The following is a 9,745-nucleotide window of genomic DNA, read 5'->3' as shown; positions in this document are numbered from 1 at the left end:
TGGTCAAGACACATATGAGAAGCAACTGCTATGAGTTGATGCTTTCCTGCTCTTCCTCCCCCTTTCTCTCTCTCTATCTTCTCTAAAAAAAAAGAGAGAAAGAAACCTATGTACTCTTATTGATTAATGTTACCCCATTACATTTAAATTTCTAAATAAAATTTTTAAAAATTAAAAAATAGACCTATAATGGTGCAGTGGATAGAGTGTCAACCTGGAATGCTGAGGCCACCAGTTCAAAACCTTGTGCTTGCCTGGTCAAGGCACATATGAGAAGCAATCATTGAACAGCTAAAGTAAAGCAACTATGAGTTTATACATCTTGTCCTCCATCTCCTCCACTCTCTGTAAAACCAATAAGTCTTAAAAAAATGTCCTGGCTGGCTTGCTCAGTGGATAGAGCATTGGCCCAGTGTATGGATGTCCCAGGTTTGATCTCCAGTCAGAGCACACAGGAGAAGTGACCATCTGCTTCCCTTCCTTTCGCTCTCCTACTTCTCTCTCTCTTCCCCTTGCAGCCAGTGGCTCAATTGGTTCGAGTGTCAGCCCTGTGCACTGAGGATAGCTTGGTTGGTCCAAGAGTTGGCCTCAGGCACTGAGGATAGCTCAGTTGATTCAAGCATCGGCCCCAGATAGGGTTTGTCAGGTGGATCCCGGTCAGGGTGCAGGCAGGAGTCTGTCTATCTCTCCTCTTCTCACTTGAAAAAATTAAAAAATAATGATAGAAAACTTCCCTGACTTGTTGAAGAAAATACATACAACAAGTCCAAGAACATGGTGTCCTAAACAAAATAAACCCAAATATGCCTATACCAAGACATATCATAATTAAAAGCCAAAGGTTAAAGACAAAGAGGTAATCTTAAAAGCAGCAAGAAAAAAAAAGTTACCTACAAAGGAGCTCCCATAAGATTGTCAGCTGATTTCTCAACATTGCAGGCAAGAATGGATTGGCATGAAATATTCAAAGTGATAAAAAGTAAGGACCTACAAGCAAGATTACTCTACCCAGCAAAGCTATCATTTAGAATCAAAGGCAGGCAGATCAAGAGCTTCCTAGACAAGAAAAAGCTAAAGGAATTCATCATCACCAAACTAGTATTATAAAAAAATGTGAAAAGGTCTTAAGAAGAAGAAAAAAGCCTGACCGGTGGTGGCGCAGGGGATAAAGTGTCGACCTGGGAACACTAAGGTCGCCAGTTCAAAACCCTGGGCTTGCCTGGCCAAGGCACATATGAGAGTTGATGCTTTCTGCTCCTCTCCCTTCTCTCTCTCTCTCTCTCAAAAAAAACTGAATAAAGTTAAAAATAAAATATTAAAAAAAAAAAGAAGAAAAATATTTTAAAATCTAGTTGCTTTGGTCAGCAGTGCAGTGAATAGAGCACCAGCCTAGAGCACTGAGGTTGCAATTCAATTCTGAGGTCACTGACTTAATCTTGAGGTCACTGCTCAATCCCAAGGGCAATGTCCTGATCCAAGGGTGGCAGTTCAACCCCTGAGGTTATCAGTTTGAGCCCCAGTCAGTGTACATATGAGAAGCAATCAATGGCACAACTAATGAAAATAAATTGATACTTCTCCATTTCTTTCCCTCTCCCCTTTCTTCCCTCCTTCCTCTCTCTCAAAAAATATAAATAATAAAATGTCAATAAGTACATATCTCTCAATGATTGCTTTAAATGCAAATGGGTTAAATACTCCAATCAAAAGACATATGGTGCCCTGGCTGGTTGGCTCAGTGGTAGAGCGTCGGCCTGGCGTGCAGAAGTCCCAGGTTCGATTCCCGGCCAGAGCACACAGGAGAAGCGCCCATCAGCTTCTCCACTTGTCCCCCTCTCCTTCCTCTCTGTCTCTCTCTTCCCCTCCCGTAGCAAGGCTCCATTGGAGCAAAGATGGCCTGGGCGCTGGGGATGGCTCCTTGGCCTCTGCCCCAGGCACTAGAGTGGCTCTGGTCGCAACAGAACGACGCCCCGGAGGGGCAGAGCATCGCCCCCTGGTGGGTAGAGCGTCGCCCCCTCGTGGGTGTGCCGGGTGGATCCTGGTCGAGCACATGCGGGAGTCTGTCTGACTGTCCCTTCCCGTTTCCAGCTTCAGAAATATACAAAAAAAAAAAAAAAAAAAAAAAAGAAAGACATATGGTGGCTGAGTAGATAACAAAACAAGACCCTTACACATGCTATCTACTAGAGACTCACTTCAGATAAAAAACACAGAGAATGAATGTAAAGGATGGAAAAATAAATTTCATAAAAATGGAATCAATCAAGCAAACAAAACGGCTGGGGTAGCAATACTTTTCTAGGCATAATAATCTTTAAGACAAAGGTTATAATAAGAGACAAAGAAGGGCCCAGGAATTTCACTTCTGGGTATTTATCTGAAGAAATCCCCAAATACTAAACTGAAAAGACATATGCACCCATATTGTAATTGCAGAATTATTTACAACAGCCAAGATATGGAAGCAACCTAAGTATCCATAAAGAAGTGAATGGAAAGACTCGATGAAGGTGATCCTGCAGGAGGCTAATCTAATACATACAGTCCAGTGAGGAGATTCCAAGATGGCAACAGAGGTTAGCCTCCTGTAGGATCACCTCCCAGGACAAACTGAAGTTATAACTAAATTTAAGAACAATCATCCTGAAAAACCAATTTAGGACTAACTGAAGAAGAGTCTATAACTAAAGTAACAGAAAAAGCCAAATTGAGACCTGGTAGGAAGGGCAGAGACATGAAAAGGGCTGCCAGGCTCCTAGGAGCAAGCGGTAGCTGAGGGTCCAAACAGATGCTCAGTGTGGAGAAGTTTTCCCTCAGAAATTTTTCCTGAGAGATGTGGGTCCTAAGCCCCAGGCTGGGCACCCCAGCCTAGAGCACCAGAGACTAGAAGAGATGCGCCCAATATAGGAGCACCTAAATATATAAAGCAGATTTGGATGAACAAAAATGGAGAGATTGACAGCAATATAATAATAGTAGCAGATTTTAACACCTTAGTGATGTCAATGGATAGACATTCCAGACAGAAAATCAACAAAGAAACAGTGGCATTAAATGTCACACTAGGTCAACTGGATTTAATTGATATCTCCAAAACATTTCACCCCCAAAAAGCAGAATATACAGTTTGTTTCAAGTGCTCATGGTATATTTTCTAGGATAGACCACATATTAGAACACAAAACAAGTCTCAATAAATTAAAGAAGACTGAAATCATATCATCTTCTCTGACCACAATGGCATGAGACTAGAAATCAATTATAATAGGAAAACTAAAAAACACTCAAACACTTGGAAGCTAAATAGCATTTGCTTAAATAATTAATGGGTTAACAATGAGACTAAGAAAGAAATCAAAACTTTCCTTGAAACAAACAAAAATGAACATACAATGACTAAAAATTTATGGAACACAACTAAAGCAGTCCTGAGAGGAAAGTTCATAGCATGACAGACACATCTTAAGAAGAAAAGTTTCAAACAAACAATCTAACCCTGCACCTAAAAGAACTAGAAAAAGAACCACACACAAAGCCCAGAGTAAGTAGAAGGAAGGAAATAATAAAGATCAGAGCAAAAGTAAATGACATAGAGGCTAAAAAAAGTAATAATTTACAAAAGATCAATGAAACCAAGAGCCGTTTTTTTGAAAAGGTAAATAAAATTGATAAATCTTTAATCAGACTCATCAAGAAAAAAAGAGAGAGGACCCAAATAAATAAAATTAAGAATGAAAGAAGTAACAACTGATATCACAGAAATGCAAGAGATTGTAAGAAAATATTATGAAAAACTATATTCCAACAAATTGGACAACCTGGGAAAAATGGATAAATTCCTAGAAACATACAACTTTCCAAAACTAAATTTGGAAAAATCAGAAGACCAATTACAACAAATGAAATTGAAACAATTATAAAAAACTCCCAGCAAACAAAAGTCCTGGACCAGATGGCTTCTTAGACAAATGTTAACAAACATTCAAAGAACTAACACCTATCCTTCTCAAGCTATTCAAAAAAATTCAAGAGGGGAGACTTCCAAGCTCCTTTTACAAGGCCAGCATTATCCTAATTCCAAAACCAAGTAAAGACACTACATAGAAAGAAAACTATAGGGCCATGTCCCTGATGAACATAGATGCTAAAATTCACAACAAAATAATTAGCAAACTGGATCCAGCAATACATTAAAAACATCATACATCATCATCAAGTGGGATTTATTCCAGGAAAGCAAGGCTGGTACAATATTCACAAATCAATTAACATTATTTGTCACATAAATAAAATGAAGGATAAAAATCACATGACCATATCACTAGATGCAGAAAATCATTTGATAAAATCCAGCACCTATTTATGATCAACACATCAAAAAGAAACAATTCCTAGAAGAAAACATACGCAGTAAACTCTTGGACATCGCTCTTAGCATTATCTTTTTGGATATAACTCTTTGAGCAAGGAAAAACAACAAAGAACATAAACAGGAGTACATCAAACTAAAATGTTATTGCACCGCAAAGGAAACCATTAACAAAACGAAAAGACAGGCCCTGGCCTGTTGGCTCAGTGGTAGAGCGTCGGCCTGGCGTTTGGAAGTTCTGGGTTCGATTCCCGGCCAGGGCACACAGGAGAGGTGCCCATCTGCTTCTCCACCCCTCCCCCTCTCCTTCCTCTGTTTCTCTCTTCCCCTCCCGCAGCCGAGGCTCCATTGGAGCAAAAGATGGCCCGGGAGCTGGGGATGGCTCCTTGGCCTCTGCCCCAGGCGCTAGAGTGGCTCTGGTCGCGACAGAGCGACGCCCAGGATGGGCAGAGCATCGCCCCCTGGTGGGCGTGCCGGGTGGATCCCAGTCGGGTGCATGCGGGAGTCTGTCTGACTGCCTCCCCGTTTCCAGCTTCAGAAAAAACAAAAAAACAAACAAACAAAAAACCCGAAAAGACAACCTACTGAATGAAAGATCATCGCTTAATGATATGTCTGATAAGGGGTTAATATCCAAAATATATATGGAACTCATACAACTTAACACTAAAAACATCCCAATCTGATTTCAAAATGGGCTAAGGTCCTGAAAAGACACTTCTCTAAAAAGCACATACAGATGACCAATAGATATATGAAAAGATGCTCAACATCACTGTCAGAGAAATGCAAATTAAAACTACAATGAGATATCACCTCATACCTGTCAGAATGACTATCATCAATAAATCAACAAATACCATGTGCTGGCAAAAATGTGGAGAAAAGGGAACCTTCACACACTGTTGATAGGTTTGTAAATTAGTGCAGACACTATGGGAAATAGTATGGAGATTTCTCAAAAAATTAAAAATAGAGCTGCCATACAGTCCAGCAATTCCACTTCTGGGTGGTTTTTTTTTTTTAATTAATTGAGAGGAGGGGAGGCAGAGAGACAGACTCCCACATGCACCCAGGCCAGGTGCAGCGCCCTATGAGGTTATGCTCAGCCCATCTGCACCCCCCTTGGTTGCTGGGCAACTAAGCTATTTTTAGCAGCTGAGGCTGAGGCCAGGAGCTATCCTTAGGGCCCAAGGCCAAGTCCCTTGAAACAATCAAGCCATGGCTGTGAGAAGGAAAGGGAGAGAGAGAGAGAGAGAGAAGAAGAAGAGGAGGGGGAGGGGTGGAGGACATGGTCGCTTCTCCTGTGTGCCCTGACTGGAATTGAACCTGGGACATCCACACACTGGGCTGTCACTCTTACCACTGAGCAACTGGCCAGGGCCACTTCTGGGTATTTACCTGAAGAAATCTAAAACATTAATTGAAAAAGATATATGCACTCCTATATCCATTGCATCATTACTGGAAATAATCAAGACACAGAAGCAACCTAGGTCCATGGATAAAGGGAATATTATTCAGTGATAAGAATGAAATCTTGTCATTTGCAACAATATAGATGGACCTAGAGGGTATTATACTAAGTAAATCAAAGACAAATGTGTATGATCTCACTTATATGTGGAGTCTAAAAAAAGAAAAAACAGAAACAGACTTACATATAGAGAGAACAAGCTAATGGTTGCCAACGGATAAGGGGGTATGTCGGGAGCCGATCAACAACTGCTGGCTGACAAGGTCACAGCAGAAGAAGATCAAAAACTGCTGATTGACAAAGTCACAGCAGAGAAGACCAATGGCTGCGGGTTGACAAAGTCACCGCAAAGAAAAGGCACAATGATACTTCCCCCTTTGATTTTTGAATTAATCTGGCCTTATACCCCCCCTTTTCTGGGTGTGTGCTATTATTTATGGCACAGGGATAATAGTACCGTGCTTTCCCTGTAGATTCGTAGTAATTTCTTTGGAAATGAGACAGAGGGTGTGAATTCCACAGAAAAGCCTGTAAGCCCCTTGAACTGGGCTCATAAACATAAGAGGCTGGCTATGATATCCTTCGTAAAGGGTTAAGTTTGTAGGAGAATTTCTTCCTATTAATCATGTTAGAAAGAATAGATTGTGACTTGTGAATGGGTAGGAGGCAGTGGCTGTGCACAGAGCACCTTTCGGCCTTCACTTAATTCATCATTTTTCCTCCCTAGCCTTTTCATGTGATAGAGTAGAGAAACTTTCCTTTCTTCTTGCTTACCTGACCTGCAGATGGTGGAACACTCTGAGAAGAATATAGTTAGAACTTAACTAGTGTGTGAATATAGTAAATAAATAAAATTTGACTAGACAATAGAATCTTAGGTAAGGTGTAATGGAATGGCCCGTTGCATGGCCTGGGATGGGAGCGCAGTCGGCAAGAAAAGAATATTTTGCTAAGAGACTTGTTTTATGACTGAAGGCAGTTGCTGGGCTTTCTCAGTGAGACATTCTCATGAAATTTATATACTTTCCAAGGTTTTTCCTTCAGATAATGAGAGGAATGTGGGGGAATCCATAGAAGCAATAGCAATTAATGCCTTCTAATATTATGTTGCTACTAAGCTATCTTGCAGGTGCACTCTATATATCTTTAAGCAAAAGTTACTCTTGATGTTATGCCAATTTCTTAATAAGCAAGCCTTTTGAAGTTTTGTGAGAAAAATTAGGACACTGCATGAACTCAAGGCCATTTGCCTGAGCAAGCGGTGGTCCTTTGCTAGTCCTTGATGATTTTGTCTGTTAATCTCTCTCTCTCTGCGCCCTTGACTCACAACAACAGTAGAGTTATTAATTAGTACTAATCTTTTAGAAGTTTGTACTGATATTGTTATTGCTATTCAAGTTATTGTATATCTGTACTTTGAATGACTTACCACCTGATTTGTAGCTTATAGATATGAATTAACTGTTATCTGGAAACATGTAACCATAGTGAAACAAAATACCATGTGATTGTAACTTAGTGTGTGTGCATAAAAAGAAAGCTAGACCAACATTTGGCAGAGATGCCTGGCAGTAAATGTTAACGAGAGAATAAAGAGAAAGAAAAGAATTCGGCTCTCACTCGATTCGTGCCGACGCCATCTCTTCCTGTGGGACCCTTGGATTCCCCCCGGGGCTGGACCCTGGCCGGGGGGGGGGGGGAAAGGATGGGAATTTAAAAATCTAAACAGATACATTTTTAAGAAAACACAATCACAATTCCATGGATGGCCTAACCTTCCATTTTTGGGTCTCAGTATTCCTCAAAAGTGTATTTCTGCCTGACCAGGTGGTGCCGCAGTGGATAGAGCGTCAGACTGGGATGCGGAAGGACCCAGGTTCGAGACCCCGAGGTCGCCAGCTTGAGCGCGGGCTCATCTGGCTTGAGCAAAGAGCTCACCAGCTTAGACCCAAGGTCGCTGGCTCCAGCAGGGGGTTACTCGGTCTGCTGAAGGCCTGCGGTCAAGGCACATGTGAGAAAGCAATCAATGAACTAAGAAATCGCAACGTGCAACGAGAAACTGATGATTGATGCTTCTCATCTCTCTCCGTTCCTGTTTGTCCCTGTCTATCTCTGCCTCTGTTAAAAAAAAAAAAAAAAAAAGTGTATTTCCTTTTTCCCAAATTTACTAGTCAACCCAGTAAATAGTCACAAGTCCTTTTGAGGAAGGATAGAAGGTGACCCAGCTTCCCTATTTGAACAGCTGTCAGTGAACTGGCTCAAGCCTGACAACTTCAGTAATGTTCAACACACTGGCTCAAGTCAGAATTCTGTTCATCAGATTTGGGCTTTTCTGTGCATACAAATCAAATCAAACATTAGAAGGCTGTCATCTATTCAGTTCTAGGGACACTGTAGTCAATTAGCTAAAAACAAAGGTATCTACAGATAAGGGTTCCTCTTCAAATCTGCCAGAGGCCTTCTTCTTACATGTTAATTGGATATCAAAATTTTTTTTTATATTTTTGTGACAGAGACAGAGACAGATAGGGACAGACAAGAAGGGAGAGAAATGAAAAGCATCAATTCTTGTTGCAGCACTTTATTCATTGATTGCTTTCTCATATGTGCCTTGATGGGGGTTGGGGGTGCTACGGCAGAGTGAGTGACCCCTTGTTCAAGCCAGTGACCTTTGGGCTCAAGCAAGTGACCATGGGGTCATGTCTATGATCCCACACTCAAGCCGGTGACCTCACAGTTTCAAACCTGGGTCCTCTGCGTCCCAGTCCAATGCTCTATTCATTGTGCCACCACCTAGTCAGGCCCAAAATTTTAATTTTTTTCTTACCTATACATTTGAGGGCCTATTCTTGCTGTCACAGCCCCTTGCTTTCCCCATGCCTTGCTTTCCTTTACTTGCAATTCATCCCATGGCACCACCAGCAGAAATTTAAATTACGACACTGTATGCCATGGGTTACGCATGTCCCATCCCTGCCTACCCTTCACAAACCCCTATAGCTATCGTTGATTTCATCTACTCTCTGGGCCCCAACAAGAGGGCACTTTTTTTTTTTAATTTTTTATTTTATTTATTCATTTTAGAGGTGAGAGAGAGAGAAGAGAGACGGGGGAAGGAGCTGGAAGCATCAACTCCCACATGTGCCTTGACCAGGCAAGCCCAGGGATCCGAACCAGCAACCTCTGCATTTCCAGGTAGACGCCCCATCCACTGTGCCACCACAGGTCAGGCCAAGAGGGCACTTTTAATAGGAGGAAATCTGCAGGCTGTTTATATATACTGCTCACAAAAATTAGGGGTATTTTAAAAATGAAGTGATAAAATAACCCCTAATTTTCGTAAGCAATGTACATTTGCCCTATGTACAAAGGTACAAATGTAGGGAAACCTAAATGAGCTCAGGGGAATCGGATCTTGAGGCAGAATACCCAGCACACTTTCTGTAATTAAGAGGAATAAACTTGCACATACAGGGTGGGGCAAAAGTTTACAGTTGCAAGTACATGAAAACTTATTCTTGCATACTTTACATATGAACTGTAAACCTGCTTTTGCCCCACCCTGTAGTTATACCTAAGTATCTTTTTAGAGGTTGAGGCATTGCATTTAGCTGTGTCTGAATCATTCGTCTTTTCTTTCCTCAGTGTTTTGTAGTTCTTGGCATACAAAAGCCATTCATATTGCTACAATAAGTCCCAAATAAGTTTTGTGGGCATGTTCATTATTTCTGAAACATCTAAAAAATTCTCTGGGAAACCATGACTATTAGTAATACCCCTGGACACCTTGTGGACCAACACCTCTTTCCAAATAATTTTTATTTAGGATATGAAAACTAAGTGAAACGTAGATATCTTGGGCAATGTCTAGATAGGCTGGATGAAGATGTTCACAGATT

Source organism: Saccopteryx leptura, chromosome 1 (assembly GCF_036850995.1).
Source record: "Saccopteryx leptura isolate mSacLep1 chromosome 1, mSacLep1_pri_phased_curated, whole genome shotgun sequence".
NCBI lineage: Eukaryota > Metazoa > Chordata > Mammalia > Chiroptera > Emballonuridae > Saccopteryx > Saccopteryx leptura.
The sequence above is the reverse complement of the archived record's forward strand: the minus strand, read 5'-3'. Positions refer to the sequence as shown.